The sequence below is a fragment of the Callithrix jacchus genome, chromosome 1 (genome assembly GCF_049354715.1).
Source record: "Callithrix jacchus isolate 240 chromosome 1, calJac240_pri, whole genome shotgun sequence".
Lineage (NCBI taxonomy): Eukaryota > Metazoa > Chordata > Mammalia > Primates > Cebidae > Callithrix > Callithrix jacchus.
Window position 1 is genome coordinate 197,951,898 of NC_133502.1, and position 17,868 is coordinate 197,969,765.

At 45.1% G+C, this 17,868-nt stretch overlaps 1 long non-coding RNA gene across 9 annotated transcripts; it reads left to right on the top strand.

Annotated features, from left to right (window-relative positions):
* The first annotated feature begins 9,264 nt into the window (after positions 1–9,264).
* Positions 9,265–15,927, top strand: LOC108594036 (uncharacterized). Of its 9 annotated transcripts, XR_013527340.1 has the most exons (7): positions 9,265–9,338; positions 10,540–10,665; positions 12,223–12,381; positions 13,545–13,632; positions 13,842–13,890; positions 14,138–14,223; positions 14,959–15,691. It is a non-coding gene; the product is annotated as an uncharacterized LOC108594036 (long non-coding RNA). The 9 variants fall into 9 exon arrangements; XR_013527343.1 differs by lacking the exons at positions 14,138–14,223; positions 14,959–15,691 and adding an exon at positions 15,698–15,927; XR_004731994.2 differs by lacking the exon at positions 14,138–14,223.
* The last annotated feature ends 1,941 nt before the right edge of the window (positions 15,928–17,868 follow it).

The following is a 17,868-nucleotide window of genomic DNA, read 5'->3' on the forward strand; positions in this document are numbered from 1 at the left end:
GAAGGGTTCCAGACGGAGGGGAAGACCATGGGCTTTCAGGGGTCCAAGGGAAGGTCAGTGGGGTTGGAGCCCATGCATGGAAGGAGGAAGAGAGTGATGTGGAATGAACCTGGAGGGCCAAGAAAGGACTGGGTCACACAAAACATGCTCAAAGCTCTTGAGCCCAGTGGGGAAACTGAGGCACACAGTGAGTCAGCGATGTCTAGGCAGCACTCCATGAGAAGCAACCCTTAGCTCGGTTGGCCTAAAAGTCAACCAAGATGGTGTCTGTCTGCCTCTCCTCTGCCGTCATCCCTGCTCCAGGCAAAAGCCAAGTGGATGAAGCATACCCCTCAAGAGTGAGTCCACAGAGACTGCAGTCTGCTCTCCTCTTCTAGCAGCCTCTTCCCTTGCTCAGGGGTGACCAGGCTCCCAAGGCCCAGCTCAAGAAGAGACTGAGGAAAGGGTGCCGACCCTTCTCCCCACTGCCTCCTCCGTCCCCTCCCCCCGGGCCCACAGCTCTCCATTCCACATCCTGCCTGCCTCAGCCAACTCTTTCCAAGCGCCTGTTTTTCCAGAAACACGAGTTGAGCAAAACAGTCCCCCTCCCTGAACTTGAGTCTGAAAAAATAACCCCAAGAAACACACGCTTTCTTGGAAAACCCTTCAGAGCCTCCCGCTGCCTTTGGACACGTCAGCACTGGGTTTGTTAAAATAATAATCTTTAGGAACTAGAGTTTCTCTGCCGCCAAATGCCTTGCATAAGAGTATCACACACCACCCCTGTCCCTGACCCAGAAAACCGGGCCATGAGCTAACGTGGCCTGGTATCCAGGGTGAAGTCACTTGATTTCATTCTTTTTCTTTATTACTTTTCTATTATTATTATTATTTAAGGTATAGATGACTTCCTGAATCTTGCAAGATCTGGAGAAGCTGGGTGGTGTGTTTCAGAGATAGGCTGTTATGAACGGGGCTGTGGTTGAATGTGGGGGACTAGGCTGAAAGTTCTGGGAAGTGTGGAGTCCCTGGACCTGTTGTCCCTTGAGATACAAATGCCCTGTAGGAAAACAAAGAAGCATCCAGTCTAGCTGACTAGCTGTAACCAGGCAGGGCCAGGCGGTGACCCTCTGTCCAGGGCAACGAAGCTGTCTTCAGTATCTTCATCAGGTGTTTGGAAGAAATGTGCATTTCTTAGCTCAGGTGATGGTGGATGGGCTGTTGGGCTCCCGGGCTCCATCCTGGCCTCCTTTGCTTGCCAGCTGTTGTAACTTGAAGGAAGGATCTTGCCTCTCTGACCTCTACTTGTTCACCCGGAAAATGGCAAAGCTAAGAGATCTCGCTGAGGGGTTGAAGCTAAGACTCTGTAGGATAAAGCATGTAAGGTGCTTAGCACAGAACCAGCATGCTGTGTGGTGACAGCCCACTGGATGGAGCGACCCTGAGGAAGCTGTCTGCTGCCACGCTCCAGGCAGTGACTTGGAATTTCCTCTAAGCAACCTTGGAAGGAGGAGGAGGCTCCTGATGGGGGTTGCTAGAGAGGGCATGGAAGTCTGCAACTAGATTCGACTGGCCTCTTACATCGGCCCCGCGCAACAGCTGGGCTTGCACCACTGAAAGCTCATATATTTTCTACCTCTGAGAGCCTCCTGTGAATTATCAAACCCCCTAGAGTTGATGGAATATTTATGGCAGATCAGTGAGTTTCTCTAAAGCCTTGACGCCATTCAAATATTAGATCAACCCGGGGAAGAATGTACTACTTGTGTCCCCATTTTAGAGATAAGGAAACTGAGTCCCAGAGACGGCACATCGCTCGACTAAAGCCCTACAGCTAGTGAAAACTGAATGGCCGGGAAATAAAGCAGAAACTCTGATGCCAGATGGCCTGGGCTAACCACTGGCTTCCACTGCCTCCCAGTGCATCTCCAGACAACTTTTATTCCTGTAGCCTATGTTAGGGAGGCGACTACCAGCATAAGCGCGGGATTCAGTGCCGGGTCCTCAACCCGGCTCTGACCATTCTTCACTGTGTCCCTCTCTGAGCCTTCACTCCTTCATCTCTAAAATGGAAATAAAAATAATAACACCTATTCTTAGGTGGCTGGGTGGAGGGACAGCAGCAGGCTCTCCAGGTAAAGTGCCAGACATTTGGGAGGTGCTGTAAATAGTTATCTAAATAGTAATTCTCTTCTTTTTCCAGGTTAATAGATACACTCATAGCCCAACCACTTAGAGTGAGTATTTTTTGCTCAACCCGAAGGAATCTTCCTCCTCCCCCTCTTTCTTTTAAACCTCTACCCCGACGCTAAATCAAAGCTGAGTGCCGGTCCCTGACAGTACTCGCCTTCAGCCAGCCGCCAGCAGACGTCCAAAATGCTTTATGGGTCTTCTACCTTTGCAATTAGCACCACGGCCTCTGCGGGGTGCACAGGCCTGAAGGACAGGCAATGTCCTCCTCTCTCGGTGGCACCAGCTCCTAGAACCCACACAGTCACCCCATGCCCTTCCTGGAGAAGAAGGAAATCTGGGGTGCTTCTTTGGACAGCTGGTCACCCCATTGTCAGCCTTGGAGGAGAACAAGGGTCTGGGAGTCCCAAGGCGGGGTGGGGGCAGATCAGGTCCTTGGTTTTCAACCTGAATTATTATTATTGCTGTCAATGCCATTGTTGTTGTCGTCATTGTTATTATTTTAGCAGAAGGACGCTTTTTAACTGAAGCCTTCCAGGGATGCTGTAAAGATGTAGTGGGCACCCTGACCGTGTCTGCTTGTCCCTCACTCTTCCATGCCCACTGACCCTACTACTGCCTTTGCCCAGGGGCTTTCTCCGGCCCACTGAGTACACTGGGCATGTGCAAGGGATTAGGACAGAGATGTAGGGGAGCTGGAGGATAAATATCCCAACTCCCCCACCCCTGGGAGAGACAACTCCCAGCTGTGCCCCGTGCAGGTTCCCAGAGTCCCCAGCTGTATTGTGCTCCACGTGCCTGCAGCAGTCATCTGCTCATTCTCCCACCCTGTACTGGTGTCTCCCTTTCCTGTCTCCCTGGCTATTCCTCTACTGGGGCTTCCTGGGTTCACCTCCCAGAGGAACCACCTGCCCCAAAGTCATTATCTCAGGCTCCGTCCCTGAGGGAGCCCAAAGACAGATGCCTAAAAATGACCATAACTACTCATCTTTATTTCGCAGTTTCTGTGTGTTAGGAGGCTCTATGCTAAGTGCTTTTCAAGGATAGAGTCATTTAAAGACTACAACAGTCCTACCTAGAGAAAGGTATTTTTTTTTTCTCTCCCCCTGTATAGGCAAGGAGATGCAAGATCAGAGAGGTGGAGTACCTAGCTCAGAGTCACACAGCCAGGAAGTGTCAGAGCCTCTCTGTTGGAAACAGGAGTGGGTACCTGAACTCCACTGGCTGAACCTGATCTTGACCCTCTGAGTTGCTCCACTGCTCAGCTCTGGAACTCTGTGAACATTTGTCCTGACATCAACTCACTGCATACAGACATGGGAGTCTCAGCCCTCAACAGCAATGGGAATAATGGTGTGTTTGTTTACAGGGCTGCTGAGAGGGTTAAAAGAGGTGCGGCTGGTGATGTGCCCGTGTGCTGCTTGCCGTAACCTGGTAACCCTGTACTCTATTCTCAAGAGACACATGCCACAGTTACCCCCATTCCATCTATTTGTGTGGCTGACAAAGCAGTCTAGAGGAGGGTTGAAGCCAGACAGCCTGCTGCCTGGGTCTGAAGTCTTATTCAGCCATCGATGAACCTGTGTGACCTTGGGCCAGTCTTAGTCCTCAGTTTCCCCATTTGCAAACTAGAAATCGGAGTAATAGTTTAGCAATAGTGTCTACTCACAGGGTTGATGAGGTCATTTAAGGAGGCACCCCTTGCAAGGCACTCAGAATAGCATTCCTCTATCAGCAATCCAGGTCACAGCTCTAACCAGTGTTTAACCTGTGGAGTGCTGAGACTCTCAGAAGTAAAATGGGGACAATGACATCCCCACATTGAGTGATGTGATGACAATGAAGTCATGTGAAGGACCTGCCTGGAGCATAGTAGCTACTCAGTAAGTGATGAGTTCTAATATTCGTGTGGATTAATATTAATTAACTATATGAATAATCGTTAATAATATAGTGATTGATATTAACAAATGAAGGTTAGCATGTAATATCTGGTATTCCTGGTGTGGCACTAACAGAGATGGGACTCTGATCACTTTCCCTGGGGCGAAGCACACCATGAAGGATGTGTACACACCATTTCACTTTATTGTTACAACATTGAGGGTTGCCAGATCAAATATAGAATGCCCCATTAAATTTGAATTTCAGAGGAACAAAGAAAAATTTCTGGGATAACTGTGTCCCAAACATTGCACAAGCTATTCTTATACTAACAAATGCAATTCATTGTTTATCTGGCATCGACATCTCACTGAGCTTCCTGTGTTTTTATTTGCTGAATCTGGCAACCTTTACAACAACTCATGAAACAGAGGAGGAAGAAACAGATACTAGGAGCTGGAAAGCTTTCCCAAGGCTCAAAGAGTCAGACACTAGCTAGGTCTCTTAGGTCCACGCTCCCTGGGCTCATTCATTTTCCTGTGTTGGCTGCAGCTAGCAGGGAGATGTGTTCTCTTGGATGATGTTGCTATTTTGGTCAATTGCACTATCTCATTAGGTCATGATGGGGGTGCAGTCTGCTGGTGTTTTGAAAGGACTGCTCCCATTTTCTCCCTTCCCCCTCAAGACCCCAGGGCTCTCCAGCACTCACTGCTGTCTATGTACCCCACACCATCTCGCTGGCTCCCAGGTAGGCCATCTGTTCTACACACACCCTGGGTTAGGCTCTCTGAGTCCAGCTGTGCAGAGAACAAGACCAAATTCGGGGCTGGCTTGTGTCAGGCAACCCTGAAGGAAACAAACAAATGCAAGTGGAAAGGAAAAACAAATCCACCAATTACTTAATGGTTTGCTGGTGTCCAAATAGTTCGCCTTGTGTGAACTGAACGCTGAGACCTGGCTGGGAAAACCAGATGGGGCAGGGACCAGACCTTTTCTATGCAAATCCGGGGGGATAAAATAGCACTTTCAGATCCAGAGAGGTGGACTGGGTATCTCTCATCTGAAAACATCTTGAGGTGAACAACCAAGGTCAAGGACGGGAACTGGGACCACCTGGAAATGAAGGGCCCCTCAGGCTGCTCTCTCCAGCCCCAGCCTTAGCCTCCATTTCCTGCTCCAACCTGGCTCCCCTCCTGTTCCTCCGCCTGTATGGGTCCTGCTCTCCTTTCCTGGCCTGGAATGTTTTCCTCTTGACCCACGTGAGCTTATTTTCCCTGTGAAGGTGTTCCTGAGCATGCCCAGAGACCTAGACACTCACTATGGAATCTGGTTGCAGCCCCACTTTACAGAGGCAGAGGCTGAGCCCCAGAGAGGCAAACAGGGCACTTTGGAGATTCAGAGATTGAGGCCCAGAGAGGCAAACAGCGTTTCTCCAAGCTTCAAGCCAGGTCTCTGGGCCCCAAATTCAGGGCTCACTTCACTGCCAAATGCTGTCTTACTTGGACAACATAAATGACACCAACACTGGACTCTGCTTCTTTCCTGCTGGGGACCTCAGGGAAATTGCCTAACTTCTCTGAGCCTCATCCAGATAATGTTGTAAAAAGCACACTGGTGGGAAAGAATGAGACCCACGTTTTTATGCCAAAATTCATTCATTCATTCATTCACTATAGTCATTCATACAAAGATGCCTCTGAGTATCTCTCTGTGCTGTCATTACCCTACAGCCTAAGGGCATGGAGTGAATGGTGCCCACACCAAGTCTCCAAGGACTTTCTGGTCCATGGGGAGAAGCAAACATGCAAATAGACACAGACAACCTAGAGACAGACTTATCAGGGGTAAGGGGAGTCCAGAGGTCTCTAGGAACACAAAGAAGCCCCCTTCGCAACCCAGACAGAAGAGGCCTTCCTGGAACATGATCTGGGCTTAAGACCTGAAAGATGAGTAGAAATCTGGGTAAAAAGGGATCTGGGCAAAAAGGGATGAGTAAAGATCTGGACGAAAAGTGAGTGGAAGGGAATTTTAGGAATAAGTAGCAACATATGCGAAGGCCAGTGACAGCCAGTGTCATTCTGAGACTTTACAGAGTTCAGGATGACTTGAGAATGAAGAACGAGGTGAGGAAGGAGCGTGGGGCTGGTCCTGAGGGATCTCGCATGTCCACCAAGCTTCTCAGTCTCCACCCAGAGGACCCAACACTAGCCCCTCCACGTGGCTTCACTGAGTTTCTGGTCTCCTGATATGGTTGAGACCAGATGAGTCACCAGCCTGCAGGCCCCCCAGTCCAAGATCTCTGGACTAGACCAGCTCTAAGAACCTTGCGGTTCTAATGTTCTGATGGAAAAAGGGGTGGAGGGACGCCACTCACACTACATGCAGGGTGAAGATTAAACAGGATAAAGTGCAGAGCCTGCCTTGTAATCCACAGAGCTCTGTGGAAAGAACATCGTAAAGACATCGGTTGGGAGGAGGAATCCTCTATCTCCTTACATACCACAAAGACTGTGACTCAATAACTGAAAATTGCATCTGATTTTCCTTGACTTGTTCTGGGCAGAATCCTTCCTTCTCTCCCCTGCTGACTCATGTGCAGGCTCACAGCATCCTTCTTGAATGATAGCAGCCAATCTTTACTAGGCACCCACACTGCCCATGTGATGATCCCAACAACAACCTTGGAAGTATTTTTAAGCTCCACTTGATAGGTGAGGAAATGGAGGCTCAGAGAAGTGAAGCAATCTTCCTGGGATCACGAAGCATACAAAGAGCTCAGTGGAAATTAGAAGGCAGGTCTGTCTTATTCCAGGATCACCAGAGCCACAGTAGTTCTTGGTTAATAAACTTTGAAGATGCAGTTAACCTTGAGAATCGGCAGTTCTGGGATGGGGAGGATGGTGTTTAAAAATGTCTCATTCACTGCCCAGATGAAATTTAAATAATGATTATCTCTTTCTTGAGGAAGAAAGACTGCTAGCTCCCCAAGACACCCTGGGTTCACAATCAGCATCTTCAACCCTCCAGAGTGCACTTGGTTTGTTCACGGCTGCCAGGTGCTGTCTGGTGTACCAGCAAGAAGCCAAAGATGACCTGTGGTAGCAAGGGGAGCTGGTTCTCCAGTGGTGTGATGCCCGGCTGATAGGAAACTCAAAAGAAACCTTGTACAAGCACACACACACACACACACACACACACACACAATTATAGCACATTCTACAGTTTATAAAGCCACTGCATTACTGAGTTCACATGGAAGTCATTCAAGATGGTTTTACCAACATTGTCCCTGTTTCCCAGCAAAGAAAACTGAGGCTCATCTGGAAGTCTAAGATTCCAGTGGTAGAACCAGAACCAGGTGTCATGATCCAGCCCTGTCACATCATGAATCTCTAGAGAGCAGAAATTTTTTCTCAGTTCAGGATCTCCCATGAACAGCTCCTCACCTGAATTCCAGAAATTAGTGGGGTGAAGTGCATGCAGGTAGGAACCAGGTCCTAAGCCTCCACCTCCTAATTCCAGAGCCTAACATAGCACTTGGCACAAAGTAGTAAATACTTGTAAATACTCAGGGAGGTCTGAATTGAAGGTTTAGTGAATTAATGAATTTAAATATATAATAAATAGACACATGGTTAACTAAATAGATTCATTAATTCACATCAGGGCATTAGAATATTTGGATTAAATGAAAAGTATATCAATGGATAATGGATGAATGCAGGATGGGTGAATGGATGATGGATAAGTGGATAGATGGGTGGATGAAAGGATAGTTGAATGAATGGGTGAATGAATGGATAATGGATAAGTGGACAGATGAGTGGATAAATGGATGAGTGGATGGATGGATGGATGGATGGATGGATGACGAATGGATGGTGGATGGATGGGTGAATCAATGGATGATGGATAAGTGGATAGATGGGTAGATGGATGGGTTGGTGGATGAACAGATGGATGGACGGACAAAAGAATGGGTGGATGAATGGAAAGATGGGTGGATGGTGGGTGAATGGATGAATGATGGATAAATTTATAAATGGAGTATAAATGGATGGTAGATGGAGAGTGGATGGATGGATAAATAGTTGAGTGCATGGATGGATAAATGGATTAATTAATAAGTGTAAATATAGGATAGGTAATGAATTAAGAGATACACATTAGTAGATATAAATAGATAAGCTAATAATAAATAGAGAATTAATCAATAATTGACTGGGTGAAGGATGGATAAATGAATAAGTGAGTACAATTCGTGTGTGGATAAGTGATCAGACTGGGGCTGCTCAGAGAGAATAGAGCTGCCTCAGTCTTCAGCCACACAATATCTGCACTATTTTCATTCCTATTGCAAAAGAACAAGGTTTTTCTCTTTTTTGGACACAGCTTATTAGAGGAGAAAGCATACAGAGCCCTTCCTCCCACAGATGCCTCTTTAGCTGCATAAACCCACCCTCTGTCAGGCAGCCAGGAATAAGACTAAGCAGAAAGTACAAGAAACCAAATGCAGAAAGACAAAAAAAAAAAAAAAAAAAGTTAGGCAAACTTTACTGCTCTCTCTAGAGAGATCCATAGGAGGAGATTTCTTAGGCTGAGCCTGAAATGGCTGATCTCCATTTACACATGCCTGAGTTACTTAGTGAGCTCCATACACCAGGCTGTGAGGACACGGGGATGAACCACACAGGCATAGCCACTGCCGTTATGGAACTGAACACCTAGTGGGAGAGATGGAGGAAAAAATTAGCAAACAAATGTATAGTATGGCATCAGAAAAAAGTAACAGTGAGTGTATTGGTTATCTATGGCTGCATAACGAATTACCCAAAATGTAGTGGCACAATTTCTAAGGACAAAGAATCCATCTGCATGGCTCTGGCTTAGGGTCTCTTGTGAGGTTGCAGTCCAGATGGTGGCCAGGACTGCAGTCTCATCTGAAGGTTCAGCTGGGGCTGAGGGTTCCCCTTCCCAGGTGGCTCACAAACATGCTTGGCAAGTTAGTGCTGGCTGTTGGCAGGAGGCCTCAGTTTCTCTCCATACATACATGTCCAGAAAGCTCCTTGAGCACCCTCATGACATGGCATCTGTCTTCCTCTACTGTGAGTGATCCAGGAAATTGCTGGGGGAAGCTGAAATGCCACTTATGACCTAATCTCAGAGGTCACACACCATCTCTCTCCACCACATTCTATTCTTCAAGAGCAAGTCAAAAAGTCCAGCCCACACTCAAGGAGAGGGGAATGAATCACTGCCTTTCAAAGAGAGGAGTGTCAAAGAATGTAAGGGCATATTTTAAAACCACCACAAAGAGTCCCAGAAGGCTGGAATGATGTGACAAGTAGATACCATCAAAGTCTTTGGAAAGAGCCCCCCAGGGAGACGATCTGCAAGGACAAAGGCCTAGAGATGGGAGTGAGCTTGTGTTTAGAAACAAGGTGTGGATGAGGCTAGAGTGTGTGAAGAAAGCAGGGATCAAAGAAGACTTGGTTGGAGAAAGGCAGGAGGGGGGTTGTGGAGACCAAGGTATGCAGTGCGGATTCTAGCCCACTGGAGAGTTTATGGAGTGCTTGCCTGTGGCAGTTTTTCGACTCCCTGCAGAACTTCATGTGAGAAGTGCTATTGTTATTCCCACTGTATAAAGGAGGATGCTGAGGCCCAGAGAAGTTAAGGAAGGTCACACACCTACCTGTGAATCCAGAGCTCAGGTGTGCACCCAGGTGGGCCAGCCTCAAAGGCAACAGTGCTGATGTATTCCAGAGGAAATGCGGCAAGGAACATACAGAGACATTGGGGCAAAAATGCCTCTGAGGAAAAAAATAGGTAGAGGAAAACAGAGAAACTGAGGACGTGGACCTGAGATACCAAGAGATACAATGACAGAGAAAGACAGCAAGGGAGATACAGGAGGATTAAGCATGAGAAATCTTTAGGCAGGCAGGCAGGCACAAGGAGGTGGAGAGAAAAATAAAGTAAGAGACAGATCTGGAGACAGGGGAGGCAGGGGACGGAGGAGGTGAGCCGGCATGTGCATGGGGGGCGTGAGTGCAGTGCCTGTGCGCTGGGTGGAGCCAGGTCCCTGCTAACTCTGACCATCCATCGCTCCTGTCTCCCATCAGCAGGAGGGCCGGGGGAGGGAGGGAAAGCTGACAGGAGACAGTGTGATTCCAGTAATTCCAGATGAAATCACAGCCAGAATGCTTGCCAGGAAGTGGGGCGGGGTGGTCAGGGAGAGGGAGGGAACGTCCAGAGAAAGTTTAGCAAATAGCTTTACAATTCTCTCCTCCATATCCTCAAAGTGCCGCAGATACGGGGTGGGGAGGATGGCTCTGAGTTTCAGGCTGGAATCAAGGCTTCTGGGAGGAGAGCTTGTGCCCACTGACAAGGAGGACGTCTGCCTCCATCAATCCACGTGAGGATCCAAAGCAGGATCACACGTTTTCATGGTTGGTTTTCATGCCTCTTCCCTCTCCCTCGATCTAGAACAGCTCCTCGCCTTTTTCCTTCCCTTTTAATGGCATCGACAGTTTTGAAGAGTCTGGACCAATTGCGTTTTGAATGTCTCACAATCTGGGTTTCTCCAATGACATCCTCACCAAATGATTCAGGGTAAGCCTTTTGGGCAGTCATATCACAAAGGTATGTGTTTTCATTGCATCTCTTCGGGGAACACACGACGTCACTTGTTCCCATTACTGGATATGCTAAGTATTTGGTCAGTTGGTTAAGGTGGGACCCACTAGATATTCCTATTGTTAAACACTCTTTCCCTATGTAAATAATATAATCCATGGGATAGCACTGTAGCACTCTGGGAGTATGTAAGCACCCTTTTCTCTCGCAAACTTTCAATCCATAGTCTTGGGATTCATTAATGATCCTTGCCAGAGTCAGATATTTTACAGGGACGGTTGCAGCATGGACTTTTTAAAATTAATCATTTTGTTTTACACTGTTAACATTCTTTGGTAAAGAAGTGTTTTCTACTGGTCTCCTCTTATTTTCTATAGTATGCATGAGTGTTATTTTAATGCTCAAATTGTCCCAGGTTTAGCCGAGGGGACTCCCTGCAAGCTGGTCTTTGCATCCTTGTGCATATGCCTCCTTCGTTCTGTGAGAACGTCCTTACTTTCTGACACAATAGAATGTTCCAGACTCATCTTCTATTTTCCTTGCTCAAATCCTTAACTCATCCATTTCTCCAACATGACCCGATCCCCTTTCAGTGGAGAATGGCATTTAAAAGCCATGATATCAAGGCAGGAGAATCACTTGAGCCCAGGAGTTCCAGACTAGCCTGGGCAAAATGACAAAATCCCACCTCTACCAAGAAAAATACAAAAATTAGCCAGGCATGGTGGTGCGTGCATGTAGTCACAGCTACTCGGGAGGCTTGAGCCCAGGAGGTCAAGGCTACAGTGGGTGGAGATGGTGCCATTGCATTCCAGCCTGGGTGACAGAGTGAGATCCTGTCTCAACAACAAATACAATAAAAGCCAAAATATGTGTTCTGGGTATGCTTATTACTATAAGGGTATTGCTGTTTCTAGTTTCTTTCGGTAAACAGAAGACATACTTGAGTTCATTCTGATGCCTCCAAATGAAATCCAACATCACAAAGTTCTTTCATTCCATATCATATCTCTCTGATTTCACTGTGAGAACCCCTTTTTCCCCAATATCAAGATATTTGCACAATAGTTTCAGAATTACACCAATCCTGCTATCAACAACAATATATTCATTAAAGTTTAAGATTTCTTTGAAGTTCCTGTCCTTAGAACGTATTCAATGGAGAGCATAGTTAGGGAACTGTGTTCAAAGGTCACTTGAGCTGCTTTCCTTCCTACGTGGTTACAGCTGTATTATTATTGATTCATGCTTAACAAACTATCCCAGAACTTAGTGGCTTAAAGCAACATCTATCGTCTCCCAGTTTCTCTGGATCCAGGTGTGACTTACCTGGGTCCTGTATTTCAGGAGCTCTCCCAGGCTTCGGTCAAGGTGTCAGCAGGGCTGGGTGCTTCTGGGGGCTTGACCCGGGGGGATCTACTTCCACGCTTATGCACATGGCTGCTGTGGGATTTGATTCCTTGAGGGCTGCTGGATTGTGCGCCTCAGTTCCTCACTCAGTACATTGCCAGGTGACCTTCAGTTCCTTGCCAGGTGACTGTCTCTATCAAGCCCAGCACCTGAAAAACACCAGGAAGACAGGCTACCAACAAGACAGAAGCCATAGCCCGTTGGAACCTAACTGTCAGGAGTGACTCTCACCACTTTTTCCATATTTCATTCATTAGAAGTGAGTCATCAGCACCAGACAAGGTACAAGGGAAAAGGGTCATACAAAAGGTGGGAGTACCAGGAAGTGAGCGTCACTGGGAGCCACTTTAGGCGTCTGTTGGTAGCAGAGTTATCAACGTGATGTGTAGTTAGGCTTGTTTGTTTCTACTTGCATTCAATTTTAGGGTTTGATATCTTTTTCAACATCTTTAAGTTTCATCTTTGAATCTGTAAAATATTTATATGATTCAAAAGAATTCGTTATAGACAAAGAAGTCCCAAGAGAAGTCTCATTCTTATCTCCATGCTGCCATCCCATTTTCAATTCTCTTCCACAGTCGCTTCTGCTGATAAGTGAGTCCTGCCAGTGTTTACTTTATTATTATTCTTACACTTTAAGTTCTGGCATACACGTGCAGAATGTGCAGGTTTGCTACATAGGTATACACGTGCCTTGGTGGTTTGCTGGGCCCATCAACCCATCATCTACATTAGATATGTTTCCTAATACTATCCCTGCCCTAGCCCCCCACCCCTCAACAGGCCCCGGTGTGTGATGTTACCCTCCCCGTGTCCATGTGTTCTCATTGTTCAACTCCCACTTATGAGTGAGAACATGCAGTGTTTGGTTTTCTGTTCCTATGTTAGTTTGCTGAGAATGGTAGTTTCCAGCTTCATCCAAATCCCTGCGAAGGACATGAACTCATCCTTTTTATGGCTGCATAGTATTCCATGGTGTATATGTGCCACATTTTCTTTATCCAGTCTATCACTGATGGGCATTTGGGTTGGTTCGAAGTATGACTCTATATTCATGTATTTTTATTTTTCATATTTTCTAGATAAAAGAGAACATACCATAGTTACTCGCTTGCACTTTGCTTTTTCATTTAAAGCAAAAAAAGATTTAGAAGTAATTTTTGCTTGTAAAAATTGTCCTCATTTTTTGTAGCTGTTGAGTACTTCACTATCTGGAAGATGCCTAGATTGCTTAGCCGGCCTTCTATGAGTAGGCATTCAGGTTGTTTCTGATATTTCGCTACTATAAATAATATCATAATGAGTAACCACATGCATTTGTTGTTCTGAGTTTGCAGAAGAATATTTTTAAGTAAATTCTAAAGTGTACAACTGAAGGGCTAAAAGATAAATGCATATGTGATATTGTTATATATTTTCAAACACCCCATTTGCATTCCCACCAGCAGTGTATGAGATCATCTGTTTCCCCACATTGGTGCCATGTTCCAACAGACTGTGTGGTCAAGTTTTCACCTCTTGTTCATCTAAGAGGTAAGAAATACTATGTTTGGCTAGCTTTAATTTGCATTTTTCTTGTGCATGGCATTGAATGTCTTTTCACATTTTGAGGTCCATGCCTACACCTCTTTCAGTGAACCATCTATTCATGTCTTTTGCTTATTTTTAAAAACTGAGTTTTTTTGTCTTCATTCTTGATTTTTAAGAACTTTTTATTTTTTTATTTTTATTTTTTTTAAAAGATGGGATTTCACCGTGATGGCCAGGCTGGTCTTGAACTCCTGACCTCAGGTAAGACATCAACTACTTATCTGTGACATACATTAAAAATATTTTCTTCCAGCTTCTCTTTTGACTTTACTTTAGATGTGTGTTACAAAAAGGTTATGCATTCAAATTTACCAGTCTTCTTTATTACATTATGTTTTGAATCACCATTAGAATGGTTTCTCCCATACTTTAGTCATACAGGAATCTATCCACACTTTCTTCTAGTATTCACATGGTTTTGTTGTTATTTTTACATTTTTACTTTTAGATCTCTGGATAATTAATTTAAATCTGGTATAAAAAGACGATTCTCATTTTATAATGGAGAAAATCTCTCAAGCTCATAGGATTCATGTGAGTTTTTCAAGTTCACACAGACAGTAACAAAAGTATTTGTTTAATATCTCCTATAAACCAGGCACTAAAGCATGCATTTTAAATTTATTATCTTATTTAAATACACCTTGTATTTATTATCAATAATCTTTTAATCTTTACCAAAACTCTTTGATGTAGGTTGTGCTCCTAGCTTACATATAAAGTAACTGAGACGTAAAGACCTGAGGTGACATGTTCAAGTTCACAGGGCAGCAAAATGAAGTCAGGCAGAGAGAAAAGTACTATGCGCTAGTTGTCATTTAAGAAAGATTTGTAGGAGCTACAATGAAACATCTTAACTTACGTCCAATAGGACACGATGTAGTCATGTGACATAACTAGCTGCAAGGGAGTCTGGGAAATGTAGTCCTTATTCTGGGTGTTCATGTGTCCCACTAAATTCATGCAGGCTGTTACCATGGAAAGAAGGGAGAACAGATTTTACATTTCAGCAGGGGTTGGGTAATTGTATGATATCTTTGGTAAGCAACACATAATGGGACCTAGAAAATTAAGTGTTTATTGAATTTAGGGCTCAGATCCCAGTGCCCCTGAACTTTAACTCCACACACAGGTTCTGTTTATAGACTGTGGCTCATGGATCCAAGGTGTGTATGCTCAGAACCTGCTTCCAGGTCTTCACTCATGATGCCCATCCCTGCCTTATCCCTGGAGTTAACCCTCTGTCTCTTTCTGACTTGTATTTTGTAGGTGTTCATTCAAGATAGGGAAGTATACAAATCTGTTCATGTCCCAAGTTGAAAAGTCAAAGAATGGCCTGTTTCCTAAAGAAGAGAGATAGACCTAGTAACCTAGTGGAATAAACTCAAGCTTGTTTTTTGTGTGTTTGTTTTGTTTAGTATTTTGACCCAACTATAGTGAAAATAATTGTGGCTACTGATTTCCGAGTACCTGCTATATGCTAGTCCCTGTGCTGGACGTTTTACATGCATTACTTCTTATCTACAACCCAGTTTTACCAAAGAAGACAATGGGGCTCAGAGAATTTAAGTAAGGTGGCCATGATTTCAGAACTACAAAGTGCTAGAGGACAAAATTGAACCCACTTGTACCTGGCTACTCAGAGCCCTATTTCTGCATCTAAGCAGCCAGGAAACTTCTCATTATGCAGCTGATGTTCAACAGACTGAAATTTTGCTATATTCATTTATTTAAAAAATATATGTAAAAAGCACCTACTATGTGCCTGGAAATCTGCTGAACACTGGGGATACAGAGAAGAACAAGACACAATGTTGTATCTGATGCATTCTATTGATTAAAGTAAGTCATATGGCTAATGCAGATTCAAGGGATGGGAAATCAGATCTATCTCTTGATGGAGAAACTGCAAAGACACATTGCAAAGGCTGTGATGAGAGAAATGGAACGGGTAGAAAAGTGGACCTTAAACACGAGTGACTACCACATATGATTACCTTTCTAACAGGCCATGCTGAGGAACTGGATATCAATCTAAGTCAGGACTCTGCAAACGTTTTCCTGTAGAGGACCGGATAATGAAGATTTCAAGCTTTATGGGTTGTTCGGTCATATAGTCATATAGTCTCTATTGCAATGATTCAACTCTGCAATCTGTTGTCATGCATGAGCAGCCACATACAAATCGCAAACAAATGAGTGTAGCTGTGTTCTAATAAAACTTTATTTACAAAAAGAGGCAGCTGGCTGGATTTTATTCACAGTCCATAGTTGGCTGGCTCCTGTTCTAAGGGCATTGAGAAACTATTAAAAGGTTTTAGAAACAGGAGTGCTGAGAGCAAATTTGAAAAATTCTCCCAGGCTGGAGAATGGATTGAAGAGTGGAGACAATGGCAGAAGGAGGGAGAGCCCTCAGAAGTCTGCTATAGTGTCCGGGAGGGGGAGGACAATGGCCCTAGACAGATGGCAACAATAGATATGGGGGAAATTAGATACATTAAAAACGCATGCAGAGGTGAAAATTAGAAGTGCAGAAGAGTTGGATGTGGGTGATGCACAGTTGCAAAGTAGTGGGTGCAGGATAATGTCATTTACCTAGATAGGTAAGACTCGAGCATAGGTGGAGGACCAGAAAATGGCACTGAGAGTTCTTCTTTGTGTCAGAAAAAAAAAGGCAACAAATACTGGAGATTCATGGCAGGGTGAATGAATGGCCAAATGTCATTGGCCCACGGTGGTCAATGACATTTCCGAGGTCAGACAGTGATTGGCAGTGAACCCCCAACCTGGGACTCAGTCTGCAAAGCTTGTTCCCCTAGAAAGCGTGGTTGCTCTTCAGTTGCTATCTGTCACCCAACTCCTTAAAAAAAAAAAAAAAAAAAGGAGAAAAACCTCCTCGGAGGATTTGTAAGCAAGTGCGATGACTTGAGTGATAATTCGCCTCTACCAGGGCTGATGGGTATCTGGCTCAGCCCTGAATAGGGTCTTCAGTTTTTTGAAGCTTAAAAGAAAAGGAACTTTGAGCTCTGGGGCTTTAACATCACAAGGAAATAAAGTCCCTCACAGAATTAGAGGATCAGATAAGTTGAGACAAAAATAGAATTGCATAAAGTAAAAATATCTATCTGAAAAACTTCCCCCAACTGCTGGAAACAAGAAATAGCGAGTTGTGCTGGCAAGCCTTATTCTGATGAATCGTGTCTGCCTGCTCCTTCGGATTCCATGAGGCTCTTGATAAGAGAGAGGTTATTGGGGCGAGTGAAGAGGAATCTCCAAAACATAATTTCCCCTCCCCAGACTCCAGAATAGAGGCTCGCTGGATGACCAAAGAAAAGCCCCAGCTTCAGACAGAAGAGATTCTGACCATGCAGGGCATGTCTTATAAACACTCAAAACGGAACGCCTTTGCTCCTTGGCTGCTAACTTCTTTCTTTCTTGAATTTTCCAGTCTTAGAAACAAAAAGACTGTCTGGGATGGATAATGCATGCTGGCCTCTCACGCCCAAGTGCCAGCCTCTTTGCTGACAGCGGACAGGAGGCATCGGGAAGCATACATTCTGGGTTAACAGACTGGGTTCAAACTCTGCCTCTGTATGAGCTTGAGCAAGTGTCTGTGCCTCTCAAAGCTTCATTTTTCTTGATTGGACAATGGGGATGAGAATGGTGGGCACTCAGAAAGTTGCTGTGAGAATTCAGTGAGAGGAGTGGTGACACACTGCAGGTGCCAAATAAAGGACCACCTTAATAATTCTTTTTCCCAGATCTAGCAATCTGCAAAAAAAGAAGAAGAAGAAGATTGAAAGAATTGGGAAATAGCATTTACAAAGACCTTATAATGTGGTAGCCATTTCAAAAAACACATTTCAAGGGCTGGGCATGGTGGCTCACACCTGTAATTCCAGCACCTTGGCAGGCAGAGGAGGGAGGATCACTTGAGGTCAGGAGTTAAAGACCAGCCCAGGAAGCATAGTGAGACCCCATCTCTACAAAAAATTACAAAATTAAATGGGCATTGTGGAGTGTGCCTGTGGTCCCAGCTACTCGGGGGACTGAGGCAGAAGGATCATTTGAGCCCAGGAGTTCAAGGCTACAGTGAGCTGTGATTGCACCACTGCACTCCAGCCTGGGCAACAGAGTGTGACTCCCATGTCTTAAAAAATGATGTCCCAGGGATGAAGC